At 28.7% G+C, this 15,834-nt stretch overlaps 1 protein-coding gene across 1 annotated transcript in view; it reads left to right on the plus strand.

Moving 5' to 3' along the window:
• The first annotated feature begins 7,993 nt into the window (after positions 1-7,993).
• The window catches only part of AstA (allatostatin A), a 581,607-nt gene continuing 573,766 nt past the window's right edge, over positions 7,994-15,834 (plus strand). The window contains exon 1 of the mRNA XM_075378753.1: positions 7,994-8,050. The gene's annotated coding sequence lies outside the window, so the exon portion shown is untranslated. The remainder of the gene's footprint in view (positions 8,051-15,834) is intronic.

Below are 15,834 nucleotides of genomic sequence, written 5' to 3' on the forward strand. Positions count from 1 at the left end.
AGAATTATATGACTTAATTTTACAAAGGTAAAAACCTTTCGCTACCCGAAACTCGCTAGCGAAGCGTTTCTGAACCTATGTTTACATGAACTTTCTTCCTTTTTTCACTTTAAAAAAGGTCCTGAAACTTTGTTACATTCCTCCTGAATCACTCTAGTATATACATCATTTTTTTACGCTGCTCTATCATCTCTTAAATAAGTGTTCAAAAAAAAAAAATTATCAAATGATACCTCAAAGATTTTTTTTCTTTCAACACATTTCTAAATTCTCTTGAGGTAACTTTTTCTTTTTCCTGTTTAGCCTCTGGTAACTACCGTTTAGATAATTCTTCAGGGGATGATATGTATGAGTGTAAATGAAGTGTAGTAGTCTTGTTTTTTTTTTTTGTCTTCAGTCATTTGACTGGTTTGATGCAGCTCTCCAAGATTCCCTATCTAGTGCTAGTCGTTTCATTTCAGTATACCCTCTACATCCGACATCCCTAACAATTTGTTTTACATATTCCAAACGTGGCCTGCCTACACAATTTTTCCCTTCTACCTGTCCTTCCAATATTAAAGCGACTATTCCAGGATGCCTTAGTATGTGGCCTATAACTCTGTCTCTTCTTTTAACTATATTTTTCCAAATACTTCTTTCTTCATCTATTTGCCGCAATACCTCTTCATTTGTCACTTTATCCACCCATCTGATTTTTAACATTCTCCTATAGCACCGCATTTCAAAAGCTTCTGACTTTTCTTTTCAGATACTCCGATTGTCCAAGTTTCACTTCCATATAAAGCGACACAACAAACATACACTTTCAAAAATCTTTTCCTGACATTTAAATTAATTTTTGATGTAAACAAATTATATTTCTTACTGAAGACTCGTTTCGCTTGTTATTCGGCATTTTATATCGCTCCTGCTTCGTCCATCTTTAGTAATTCTACTTCCCAAATAACAAAATTCTTCTACCTCCGTAATCTTTTCTTCTCCTATTTTCACATTCAGTGGTCCATCTTTGTTATTTCTACTACATTTCATTACTTTTGTTTTGTTCTTGTTTATTTTCATGCGATAGTTCTTGTGTAGGACTTCATCTATGCCGTTCATTGTTTCTTCTAAATCCTTTTTACTCTCGGCTAGAATTACTATATCATCAGCAAATCTTAGCATCTTTATCTTTTCACCTTGTACTGTTACTCCGAATCTAAATTGTTCTTTAACATCATTACCAGCTAGTTCCATGCAAAGATTAAAAAGTAACGGAGATAGGGAACATCCTTGTCGGAATCCCTTTTTTATTACGGCTTCTTTCTTATGTTCTTCAATTGTTACTGTTGCTGTTTGGTTCCTGTAAATGTTAGCAATTGTTCTTCTATCTCTGTATTTGAACCCTAATTTTTTTAAAATGCTGAACATTTTATTCCAGTCTACGTTATCGAATTTTTTAATGAAGTTTTTAATGAAATAAAATTTTATGTACTTTTAAAAAGGTGTATATGCAATTTAATAGACGTAGAAGGAAAACATGTAGGTTCCACTCAGATTTTTATTATTTATTTCTCATTATTACGACCATAAATAAGTATAGGTCCATAAAAAAAGAAAAAAAAAACGTATATTCATTACGAAGGTTGAAATTTTATTAGAAGTACATTAAATACTTTGATGAAGAGAAAGACGTTGACAACTGTGGGTTATTTCTGATGCACGGCTTACACACAACAACTTAATTTAAAATATTTTAAACGTTACAACTGGGACGTGGACAAAGAAACTTATACGTGAGATAGGACTGCGGCTGGGGAGGAAAGACGGCGACGTGGGTTATTACCTGTCACAACTTCTCTTCGGTCACGTAGGATTTGGTATATACTTACACAGGTTTAAAAGAAGGGAACTCCCAAATTGTGTTTACTGCGGTCAAGAGGACCCTCCCGGCCATATCTTTTTTGAATGTGCAGATTGGGAGGATCTAAAAGCAAGATATTACTTACAAGAGATTACCCCGGAAAGTGCAACAAATTATATGCTGAGAGGTAAAGAGGAATCACTGACAATTCGTGGTTGAGGTTATACGAGCTAAGGAAGTGGTTTACAAAAAGTGGGAGGAGTTACTGTAGGAAAAAAAAAGAAGTCCCGGCTACTGCGGCAGGGTTCGGGAACGGCATAGCCGGGCCCGGGTCCCTGGTCTTAGCGGTTAGAGGCAGAGGCAAGATGAAAATAAGGAAAAGATCCCGAACCGGTGAGCCGACCTGCCATGTTGGATGTACTGTACTGACGGTAGGCGGAGAGGTTCATTAGAGTCACAAGGACACTTTCCTGGGCTGAATAATACTTGATTGTTGAGCCGGTTCAGGGGAGCAGGAGAACAAACACAAAGAAAATGATTTATCTATTTATTTAAATATAATATTTTTCGTTAATTAATTCTGTGATTCTAACTAAAGCGCAGTTATCAGTTATAAAATTTAGTCTACTAGCTATTTTACCTCATTTTTTTTTTAGAACTTATTTTACAATGTGAAGTCCGTTTATCAAATATAAAAAATACTAATTTTTGGTGAAGATAAATAAAAATATTAAGTCCTCTGATGAAAACAATAAAGAAACAGGTAGATTATTTAATCAATCTGGTGTCATCGATTGTTAGTTCACATTTTTCCGCTTACGATGTTAAGTTTTATATTGGTGTCAATTTCAGCACTGTGCCGATCAAATACAGATGCAATCTTTATTTTGTCATGCAGTGTAGAAAATATGTCGATATTAGAAATAAATTGTTAAGAAATGTAAAATCTCTTACGTTTGATAAAAAAAATATACATAAACGAAAAAAAAAAACAGCAAAAATTATTCAAAAATTTATTTCTAAATATATATTAACAAAGCGCCATTAATCTATTACTAGAGTATTTACCAACTGAAATATTAGATTTTTCCAATAAGTGAATTAATAAAAACATGTCAATAATTTTAACATTTAAAATTAAATTTTTAATTCACTTTCTTCTTATATTAAAAGAAAGGTCTGATAAAACAAACATGTCTTAAAAGTACTTAAGGAAAAGAACGAATAAAAGCAGTATGTGATAAAAATTAATTTTTAATGAAATAATTTTATTCAACAACTAGGTTAGAATTTTTACTACTTATATACCCTGCAGGAATGTTTTGTATACATATACGTACAAAAGCATTCTTAGTTAATCTGTGTACAATAGAAATAAAAAAAAAAAAAAAAAATATATATATATATATATATATATGTGTGTGTGTATGTATGTATCTTAAAAATATTTAATATGAAAACAATTTTAATGAACACACACACACACACACAGAGAGAGAGAGAGAGAGAGAGAAAGAGAGAGAGAGAGAGAGTGACCGGGAGTGGGAGAGGTGGTAAATTTCAAAATGGAGTCTTAATTATTTAACCTTCAATATCTTCGTAATTATTTGTTCGATCAAATTTTTACTCATAACAAAATTTATTAAGCATTTTATTTTGAATAAAGTGACATCTCATCTGTAAAAATCCGTTGACAAACAATCGAGTTATTGCAGACAATTAACCCGGCAGTACGCTTCCGCCCCGTAATCCAAGCTGATAAATTTTTGCTTGTTTTTATTTTCTCTACTGAATGTAATATAAATTATTAATAATAAATAATAATAGTAAATTAATAAAAAAGTATATATAGGAAATTATATAACGGAAAATATCGGGTTTTTTATTTTAAGAATTCCGTTAACATAAAAAACAAAAAAAGAAAATGTATACATAGATATAAAAATTTTATCTATACTATATATAAGGAAATCCCAAATTAAGTGAATAGTATTTTCGTAATCCTCATATTTCAAAACGTAAAGAAAAGTCATTTTTACGCCCCATCATTAGCGACCAAAACAAATACCGTACTTTTCTTCGAAAAGTCGATAAAAACGGACGGGTATACGAATGTATTGAATACGTATGTGCACTGCTTTTTGATAAATATTTTTAATTTCAGGTCGGATGACCCTTTTTTTTGTTAATGTTGGTGAGTAAATGACTTTATAGGTTAATTGTTATGTTAAATTTTGTACATACTTTCTAATGGTGGTGAAGGAAGGGGGGTTTGCATGGTGAAACATTTTGGAATTTTTTCTTTTCTACTTTTTATTTAATTATTTAGAAAAAAGGTTTAGTAAAACATGTACTGCTTAGGTAGTTTATTTTCTTTAAATAAGTATCTAATTAAAGTAGTTGATAAAGGAAAATCTTGAAATTAAATGAGAAACAGTTTTCGAAGTAAAATTTTGTTTTCCCCGTACCGAGAAAGTATATACTTTTTCTGTTTAGCCTCCGGAATCACCGTATTACATCAGAGGATGATATGTGAATCAAGTGTAGTCTTGTACAGTCTCAGGTCGACCATTCCTGAGAAGTGTGGTTAATTGAATCCGAACTACCAAATAACACCGGTATCCACGATCTTGTATTCAAATCCTAGTAAAAGGAGTTGTCTTTATTAGGATTTGAACCTTAGAACTCTCGACTTCGAAATCAGTAGATTTGCGATGAATTGTTAACCACTAGACCAGCCCGGTAAGTGGGAAATTATTTCTGCTCCGTTCACAGCACCCTTTTTTTATACCGGTTGTAATTATTAGTATACTCTTAAATTCAAGTTTTTTAATGTGTTACGAGTATTTCAGTTACATATTGTAAAACATATCAAAAAACAGTTTCATATTATTTTGTGGTATTTTCAAAAAGTATATAAAATATAAATATATACACCCATATAACATTTTACATATACATTAAACATATAACAGTACAAGGTGAAAAGATAAAGATGATACGATTCGCCGATGATATAGTAATTCTAGCTGAGAGTAAAAAGGATTTAGAAGAAACAATGAACGGCATGGATGAAGTTCTACGCAAGAACTACTGCATGAAAATAAACAAGAACAAAACGGAAATAATGAAATATAGTAAAAATAATGAAGATATACCACTGAATGTGAAAATAGGAAGAGAAAAGATTATGGAGGTAGAAGAATTTTGTTATTTGGGAAGTAGAATTATTAAAGCTGGACGAAGCAGGAGCGATATAAAATGCCGAATAGCACAGGAAAAACGAGCTTACAGTCAGAAATATAATTTGTTTACATCAAAAATTTATTTAAATGTCAGGAAAAAATTTTTGTAAGTGTGTAAGGCAAATCGATGAAGAAAGAAACATTTGGAAAATATAGTTAAAAGAAGAGACAGACTTATCGGCCACATTATTAAGGCATCCTGGAATAGCCGCTTTAATATTTGAGGGTCAGGTTGAAGGAAAAAATTGTGCAGGCAGGCAACGTTTGGAATATGTAAAACAAATTGTTAAGGATGTAGAATGTAGGGGATTTACCGAAATGAAACGACTAGCACTAGATAGGAAACCTTAGAGAGCTGCATTAAACCAGTCAAATGACTGAAGACAATATATATATATATATATATATATATATATATATACATAACCGTTCCTTAAAGATATTTAACTTTTTCTACCCTCGGACTAAAATTTCTAACCTATTCTGGCTCTAGGCGACCCAGAACAAAAAATATTTTAATAAATTTACAGATATTAATGTTGCTTTGGCTGGCCTATACTGACATCCTAAGCCAAAAGGACTTACCTCATTTTACACCGTTAGTAATGGAAAATTTCTAAATTTTATTACGGTTTTTTTTTATGAGATCGTATTTAAAATACATTCTTATATTATAATTAACAGTTAAACGTTTATTTAAAAAATAAAGTTGTAAAAGTTTTATTTGAAATTTTATTGAAGAACACAAGTTTGGCATTGTTCAATGGCATTTTCTACTACAGTCTATTTATTACAAACAAGACTAGTAGTTAAAATGAACTTAAAGAAAATTGAGTCCAATATTTTGTATTTTATTCTTTTCAAACTATTTTATAAATTTACAAATATTTAATAGAATAAGATCAACTTTTTTATTTTTTTTATTTTTTTTTTGCGCGCGTGATACATTGATATACAAATCAGAACAATATACATTGTTTTAAAAATTATAAGATACTTATATAATTTATATTTGGAGTTAAATGATTTTTTTTTTAAATTTTTAATAATAAAAATTAGAAAAAGTTTTCTTAATATTAATTTGAAATGATTTACTCAATATAAAAAAGGAAATACAGGTTGTATAAAAAATAATACAATTTTTAATTTGTTGTAATATCTTTTAGATAAGCTGTACAGTGAGGACTTAAAAACTAGAATCAAAGTTCAAAAAAATAGTTTTATTTGTCCGTATAGCCGTAGATTCCCTATCTTTCCTCTTCATAGCACCTCCAGAGAATATATTTCAACGGAAATATCCATTTTGACCATCTCTGCATCCATTTTGACTATTTTCGGCCTGTATCTCGCATAACTCCTTCCTGTTTAGCATCCGGGAATTACCTTCAGATAATACTTCAGAGGATGATATGTATTACTGTAAATGAAGTGTAGTCTTGTATAGTCTCAGTTCGACCATTCCTGTGATGTATGGCTAATTGACACCCAACCACCAAAGAACACCGGTATCCACGATCTTGTATTCAAATCCGTATAAAAATATGGTTCTTGGTTACCGGTGTTCTTTGGTTATCTCGCATAACTCAAAAACGATTAGCCGTAGGATGTTAAAATTTTGGATTTAAAACTGTTGTAACATCTAGTTGTCCATCTGCCTTTTTGATTACAATCGACTGAACCAAAAGTATCCAAAAAACACAAAATTCAAAAACATTGAATTTTGGAATTTTTTATTAACTGCAGTAATAAGCTGTCATTGAGAGCTTTTCAACTATATATCATAAGTGGTACGTACTTTCATCTGTTCCAGAGTTAAAGCCAAATAAAAGTTTAATTAATGAAATATTTGTATCTTAGAAGGGGAAGGCACATCAGACTTCATATTCGTTTTTTTAACTTTTATTTTTTTAATTTAAATATATTGATCTATTAATAAATTATTAACCTCTGATTATAAAAAAACTTTTACGATAAATAATAATTCAATATTAAAAAAAAAAAAAAAATAGAAAAAATATCAGAAGTTATTAGTGAAATAAATTTTTATAAATCTTTCATTTAAAAAAAAAAATTATACGTAATATAATAGGCGTACAAGGAAGTCATCTGGTGCCCACATCGGATTTTTTTTTCTTATACTGCTAAATTGAAATATTGCGTATATTTCTTTCAATACAGAAAATAATACATTTGTTTTTTGCATTTTATATTTTAGTAATGGTTGTAATATTATGTAAAACATATGATACAAGAGGTACCAATCATAATTGCTTTCTCTGAAAGTAATAATGTTCATTATGCACCTTGTCCCTGTTACTGAAGAGTAAAGGGAGAAGGTATAAAGCTGAATATCACCCACCACTAGGTTAGATTGGTTATGCAAGCGTAAATTTGGCTCAGTGATGAAGGAAACCTGAAATTATTCATTTTATTTTCTCCAGTAAGCGTGGCTTAAGATTTGTAAGTTAACTGATAATGATTCATCATGTGACGTCACCTGAAAATGATTTTAGGGTTATGACAATATATATATAGTTTTTTATTAGCTGTATTTTATTATAACTTAAATCTATTTGTCTAATTATGGATAAATCATATTTAACTCGGATATAATATCTAAAATTATAAATAATTAAATCATACATTTATAAAATGTTTATTAAAGAAGTAAATTGACCTAAAGCATTCCACTTCATATATATATAAATTTAAGAGACTGTATGTGTGTGTACGCGCGCGCGTACAAAAATATAAGTGTATTCTGAATAGTGGGCGCAATTGAAGGGGGGTTAAGGAGGCGATGGTTGTAGAGTTTTAAGTTGGACCCCGCCTTCTGTGTGTGACGTCACTTTGACGTTTATATAAAAGCGTAGAATTTGCGTCGGGACGCCTAGTCAGTCCTGCGACGCTCAACATTCATTATCAAATTGAAGAGAAAACTCTGTTGTTATCATCAGTTGAGGTGGGTACAAAATACGAAAATTAATAAAGAAATTATTTATTTTTATAATAAATAAAATATTATTCTCCCAAAATAAATAAATATTTATTTATTTTTAAATGATGAAAACAATTTTTTTTTTGTTTTAATTTATTTTATAACGAAAAAGTTTGTCCCGTTAACTTTACGTTATCAAATTTTGATAAAAATATATCATACCGTATTTATTAAAATAAACTTTTCCTTTTTTTTTTTAATACACTTTTAAAGATTTGTAAATCTTTTCCCTATGTTTATTTTTTAATGAATTCTTTTGAAAAAAAAACATATTAAATTTTCTTACAATTAAAAAGTTTTAAAAAAGTTCTTACATTATTTTAAATATTGTTTTTCTTTAATAAATTCATAGAAAAAAGTTTATTTTCCATAAGTTTTATTAAAAAAATATAATTTTACAACAAAAATTTAACTAACAAATTAATTACCTCTTTTTTTATAATAATAAATTTATTAAAAAATTCAAATTTATTCGTCTCTTTTAAATTTTAAATTAGTTTATATTTTTTCTTCCAAGTCAATAATAATAGTAATAATAATATCGATAATCTGTTTTTATCATACCCATATTTCGATTTTATAATTTATATATATAAATTTCAAAATTATTAATTTAACCGAATCAATTTTTCAATAATTAAAGTTTGTTAGAGTTATAAACCTCTTTATATGTTTTTATTTTTAAATAAAAATACTAGTTTCTAGGGTAAAATGATTATACTAATATTTATTTTAAACTAATCAACCTCTGAACCGATTTATAATGATATTTTTTTACTAAATTTTTTTAGTGTAAAACTTAAGTGTATTTGAATCTTTTGTATTACATAAATAAGGGCTTAATTCATTTTAAATTCAAAGTATTACACAATTATTTATAGTATTAAAAAAAAATTATTGATTAAAATTGCTTATATTTAAAAAAAATATAAATGATCTAACAGAAAATTTTATTGTTTTATATATTATTTAAGATATATATATTTGAAACCTTTTTTTAAAGAAACCAAAATAAAAAAAAAAAATTGGTTTTATTATTTAATTCTCTTTTTATTTAATTGACGTAAATTTACATCAACTACTATGACGTAAATCTAATCTATTAATCAAATTCCATAATTGTTCATCAGTAGTTTATTTAGAATTCAAATCATCTTGTATTTTATAGTGTAGTAATATTTTTCAGTCCCTGACTAAAATTAAGTTTTAGTTAAAGGAAAAAGTAGTTTCTGCAAATTAAATGTGGAAGCTTAAAAAATATTTATTATTCATGATTGGATATTTGTGTTAATATTTATAAATTCCCTTTATGTTTATTTATTTTTTAATTTAAATCAATTCGTCAAAAATTAAAAATTGATTAAAGATTATCACATAATCATTTCGTTTCAATAGTTTTTGAAAATATTTAATATATAATAAATAATTTTATTTCAAATTATTTTTGGGGGTAAATTAAACAAATATATAATTAATTTTAATCATTCCGTTATAAAAATATATGTCTTATCTTTTATGTTTTCTCGGTCAGTTATGAAAAATCCAATTTTCTGTTTGGATAAAACAATATTAATTTTTTTTGTTTTAAGAATTAAAAATCCTTTTAAATAAGGATAACTTTATTATAATTACTTTCTTGGAATAGATATTTTTAAGGAAGGAAAAAATATAAAAAGATACGAATGATATTAAAAAAGAAAATAAGCTAATAAAATTTTCATCAGTTATTTTATTTCACATTATATTAACAAAAAGTTGAAAGGTGTACAAATATAAAAACTATTTGTTTAAAAATAGATCAAAGAAGTAAAACAATTATACAATATAATACAATTTGTTGTATATAGAATCTTTGTATTACTTTTTTTATTTCTTTTTCTCTCTTTTTTAATTTCATAACCATCTCTTTTTTAAAATTTCGTTTATATGTTTAATCCATTTTATGAAATAACTTGAAGAATACATATATATGTATATTTATAAAAACATTAATGAGTTAACATATTTTTTAAAAGTATCAATATTGTTTTAATCATATCTAAAATATCTTTTTAATAAATATTTGTTTATAATATTTTTTAAAGAAAAAATGCAAAAATAATAATCGCTCATTTTTTAATTATTTCTTTAAATTTTAACTTTTTAAAATCAACGCTAAATTATAAAAAAATACATATATACGCCGACCTCCGTGGCTGAGTAGGTAACGTCTCAGCATTTTATGCGGAGGTCCTGGGTTCGAATCTCGGTCAGACAGGCCATCTTTTTATACTACTACTAATTTCCAACGGGCTAATTACCATAGCTGTTGTTGTTGCCCGCTCTTTCAGAACAAGAAAAAATATGTATACACACATACACACATGCAAAATAAAATGAACTAAGACCATATCAACTTTTAAATTATTATTTATTTAAAAAATTTTTTTTTTTTTTAATTTTAACTTTTCGGAATCAACGCTAAATTAAAAAATAGATTAAAAAATTATTATATATATATATATATATATATATACGCCATACTCCGTGGCTGAATAGGTAGCCTCTCGGTATTTTATGCTTAGGTCCGGGTTCGACTCCTGGTCAGGTATGGTATCTTTATATACGCTACCAATTTCCACAAGGCTATTGACTATAACGGTTGATGCCCCGCTCTTTCATAACAAATGACAATATATATATATATACTACTAACTTTTAATTTGGCCATGACTTATGTCAAAATGCATAAAATAAAATAAAAATGTGTTTTTTATTTTACATTCTACTGTACTGGTTTTATTTAATATTATTTATTATTCTTATGTACAATGGAAGGATATACGTACGTTTTTTTTCGTATACGATAAAAAAAACGTTCCCAAGAAAATACGAATTGTATTAAAATTATTCTGAGTGTATCGTCAAAGTAATTAATGTTAAGTGTTAACTAAGGCTGTCTTTAATTCAGAAATATTATTCTAATACGTGGGAATTATTGTTTTTATCCTAAATTTTTCAAACTAATTTTTTTGAATTTTTTCATGGATATCAGAAATTCCGTTTTTATAAATAAATCTTCTATTTTCAACGGTATATGATAATTCATTACATATAGATCACGTCATTATAAGACAAATTATAATTATAAAAATATAAATTATAACATAAAAAATAGATATGATTTACATTCATATTAATTATTTTTTAATTATAGACTCATGAAATAATGTTAAAGTAAATACACTAATTATAAATATTACTAAAGGATAATTCATAATTCAGAAGAGGGTATTAAAAATTATTCTTACAACATATTTATGTACGTAAAAAACACATTTTTAAAAAAATTTTAATTTATAGGCAAAATAATATTGCTTCTTAACAATATTATTAACAATAAAATTGTTAATTGTATTTTAAATAGGGTGGTGAAAAGCCTTTTTAAGTGGTTCAATAATTTCTTAAAAATGGCAGTGGAAGTGTAATAAGGGCCTTTCTCGTAATACAAAGTATGTTGGGTTGTGCGAAAACAGTTTTGTTGTCTGGTTTAATAAACGAGAATATATATTTTTTTAATAAATATGGCACTTATATATATATATATATCCTATATATCCTATTAATCTATGCTGTACTTTCTGATGAAAATAATGAAAAAAGTTCATATAAACATATATCTGAAAACACTTTGTTTTTGAGTTATGATTAGCAAAAGATTTCGCCCGAATTTCAGCTTTTCTAGTAATATGAAACCTTACTGTAATTTTTTGGATCCAAATTAATGAATAAAATTGTGACATTTTATGTAACTTAAGCTGGGAAATAAGATAAACTAGATCCTAAAACTGTAATTCCAGTAGTTTTTAAGATATCAGACGTAAAACAAGAACTTCGATATCGTAAAACAAGTTTTTTTTTTAGGTTTGTAGTACAACAGCTTTGTTAAATAAATGTGGAGGAAGAATTAGTAAGAAAATTTATAGAGAATCTAATTCTGAAAAAATTAATGTAAATTTAGTCAATAAAAACTAAATAAAACGTTTTAAAAAACGGGTTTTCATTGAAGCAAAACAGACAAAAAAGTAAATTAAGTTGTAAATTAAAATAATAAATTAGGTAAATTCAATTTTATTTACTAATGAAGCCACTTTTACGAGAAACGAAATCTTAAATTCTAAAAACAAACATTTATGAAGCAAAGACAACCCATTTGGTATTGTGGAAAATAGTTTCCAACATAGATTTTACATTAATGTTTGGAGTGGAATTATTTATGACAACATTGTAGGGCCATTTGTTTTCAATCAAAACCGTACGGAAGAGAAGTATACGTTCATTTCTTGAAAAATCATTTACCGGTTCTTTTGGAAAATATACCTTTAAAAATTAAATTCCAAATGATTTTCCAGCACTATAGCGCAACGCCACATTTCTCTTTAGGTACAAATCACTTAAATGATAATTTTTTAAACTGGATTAGCTATGGTGGATCGATCGATTGGTCACCACTATCAACTTGAGTTAACGACACTAAATTATTTCAGTTGGGACCTTATTAAAATGACAAAAAGTTAATACTAAAGAATTACTCATTAAAATACGAAATGCTATTGAATTTATACGAAACCATTCAGAGATTATAATGAAAAGCGACCGGAAATATTTTACGTCAAGCAGAGTGCTGTGTACGTGGTGAAATAGGAAATTTCGAACAATTGTATCTGAGGTTTGTTATTCTGTTACTAATTTATCATTACATGTATTTTTTTTTTTTTTTTGCTGTAATAAGAATAATTTCCATTACGTAGAAAAAGCATAATACGATTTTCTGTCTATTTTTCTTTCTTTCAATAAAAAAAATATTTTTAAAAGTGTTAATTTACTTATTATTGGCTGTATTTACATTAGTTTTCTCAGAATTAAATTCTCTAAAAGTTTTTTTACTAATTGTTACGTATTTATGAGTCATTTAACAAAGCTATAGCACTACAAATCTAGAAAAAAAAACTGTTTTATATTTTAAAAAATATTTTTAAAGAGTTTAATTTTGGAACCAATTTTATCCTATTTTCCAGCTCAAATTACTTAAGGGAATACCAAATTTACTGCTTAATCTGGATCCTAAAAATTACAGTAAAACTTCTTTTTTATTAGAAGAGCTGAAATCTGGGCGAAATCTTTCGCTAGTTGTAACTCGAATAAAAAAAGTGTTTCAAGACCTTCCTTCATTTCTTGTTTAGCCTCCGGTAATTACCGTTCTGATATATTACTTCAGAGGATGATATGTACGAGTGTAAATGAAGTGTAGTCTTGTACAGTCTCAGTTCGACCATTCCTGAGATGTGTGTGGTTAATTGAAGCCCAACCACCAAGGAAAACCGGTATCCACGATCTAGTTTTCAAATCCGTATAAAAATAACTGAATTTAATAGGACTTGAACGCTGAAACTCTCGACGTTCAAATCAGCCGATTTGGGAAGACGCGTTCACCAGTAGACCAATCCGGTGGATTTGTTTCAAGACCTATATGTTAATACAAAATTTTTCCATTATTTTCACTAGTAGAACGTTTCCTGAAAGTTTTTTCCGTTTCATCGTGAGACATTCTGTATGTGTGTATATATATAATACTTGCTACTTTTCCTTACGTATATAAAATAAAGAAATAAAAACAAAAGGAGGGAATATCAGGAGAGTCAATCGTTTCAAATATCTTGGAGAAATTATTCAAGCTAATGGACTCGATGAGGCAGCTAACACGGAAAGGACCAGGAAATTAGGAAGAGCGTACGGGATAACAAAGAATATTTACAACAAAAAGAGTATATCATACGGATCAAAAATAAGACATTACGCTACCATGCTCAAACCAGAGGCACTCTACGCATCAGAATGTTTGATACTCAGGAAGAAGAATGAACTGAAGGAGATGGAAATACGTGAAAGAAGAATCTTGAGGAAAATATTGGGACCAAGAAAACTAGAAGACGGATCTTACAGACTAAGAAGTAACGAAGAACTTTATAAAGGGAACAACGAACCGCTGACGTCGACAATGAGAAAACGAAGGGTGAAGTTCTATCGTCATATACTCAGGATGACGGATGATAGGTTAACGAAGCGCGTCTTTAGTTTTTTAACAAATATGAAAGCTACTACGGATTGGGTCGTCGAAGTTAAGAAGGATCTCAGCGAACTACAACTGAACGAAGGCGGTGAGTGTAACAGAACTGAGTTTAGAGATAAAATTAATAAACATATTTTCCGGAAACTTACAGATAAGACAAGAACTGGGAGGCAGTGGACTGATGAACAAAAACAAGTTAAAGGAGACGAAGTGAAATTATAATGGGAAAACAGACGGAAGACATCTGTTGTGCAAAAAGTTCAACGCGGTCCAAAGAGACCATAACGAAAACAAATATATATATAAGGAAAAGTTAACATGTTTACTTTTTAAAATAACTTGTACACGATTTATATCTATGAACACTGGATAGTAATTTCGTACCACATTTTTGTATATTAAAAACTTTCGTTCTGATGTTTTGAGGGAGCCTCAATAGATGGCATTGTATTTCATATGGAAATACAGTGGAATTTCAATAACTAGAATAATCAAGGGAATAAAAATTCGACTTATGGAAAATTCGAGTTAGAGGAACATACATATTACGAAATTACTACTCACTGTAAATTCACTCACGTAAAATGTACAGCATTACTTAAGAAAATATTTTTTCCATATACAATCTTATAATATCACACCAATATTAGATGTCATGATTCAGCATTATAAATATAGTATTCAGTTCGTACTAGTGGTTAGTACATATATATAGTATGTACGTAGTTACTGTTAAACTTAACTTATCTGAAGAGTATTCATTACAGCGGAGACACTAAACAAAATGTTGGCTTAAATACACACGAAAACCTGTAAATTAATCACGTTTTTTTTTCTCACTGATAATCAATTTATTTTGCCCAAAAAAATGTTAATGAATGAAAAATACAAAAGGCTTAAATTTGATATGAGTAGTAACGCATATCATTGTTGTATATTAAAACACATTTCGGTTTTAAATTCAAGGATTTTACTTTTAAAAGTTTTTTAGATAAAATAAAAACAGTATTAAAATTATAAAAAATAAAATTAAAAGTGAATAATAATTGGCTTTTTCGTAAAAGAAACTGAATTTAATTAAAATCGATTTCAAAAAAAAAATGTTGGTAGATGTCTGACGTTCATTTCAGTACCGTGAATGGTGGAGTAGCGATAGGGTGCTGGATAGTTCCTTGTGAAGTCGACGTCTGTCCATGCTTAGGTGGGTGACCGTCGATGATAAAACACAGGGACTCTAGTTCCTCGGAGCTGGTAAGACCGAGTCTCGGCAGGTGCGATCTGTGGGTCGGTTTTGTTAGAGGCAGGTGCTTGAAATACCGAGCTCCGGAGGAGGTGATTGCCTCCGTCTGAGGCAGGCAATACAAGACCGAGTCCCGGCTTCTAGGGTGGGGTCGCTGGGCACGACTTTTGTTGGACCTGGTGGTTTTGCACTGGGAGTTAGAGGTATGACAAGGAAATTAAGATGTTATCGGAGGGCCTGCCTGTCATACCGGATTTACAGCCGGCTTTTTAGAGTATTGGACACTCCCCTGGGCTGTGTTTATGCTTTACGTGGATCCGGCCCAGTGGAGGAGGTGGAATAAAAATAATACTAAGGAATATTAAAAAAAAAAAAAAAATACACTTTATATTCAGCTAT

The sequence above is a fragment of the Lycorma delicatula genome, chromosome 11 (assembly GCF_047948215.1).
Source record: "Lycorma delicatula isolate Av1 chromosome 11, ASM4794821v1, whole genome shotgun sequence".
NCBI classification, from domain to species: Eukaryota; Metazoa; Arthropoda; class Insecta; order Hemiptera; family Fulgoridae; genus Lycorma; species Lycorma delicatula.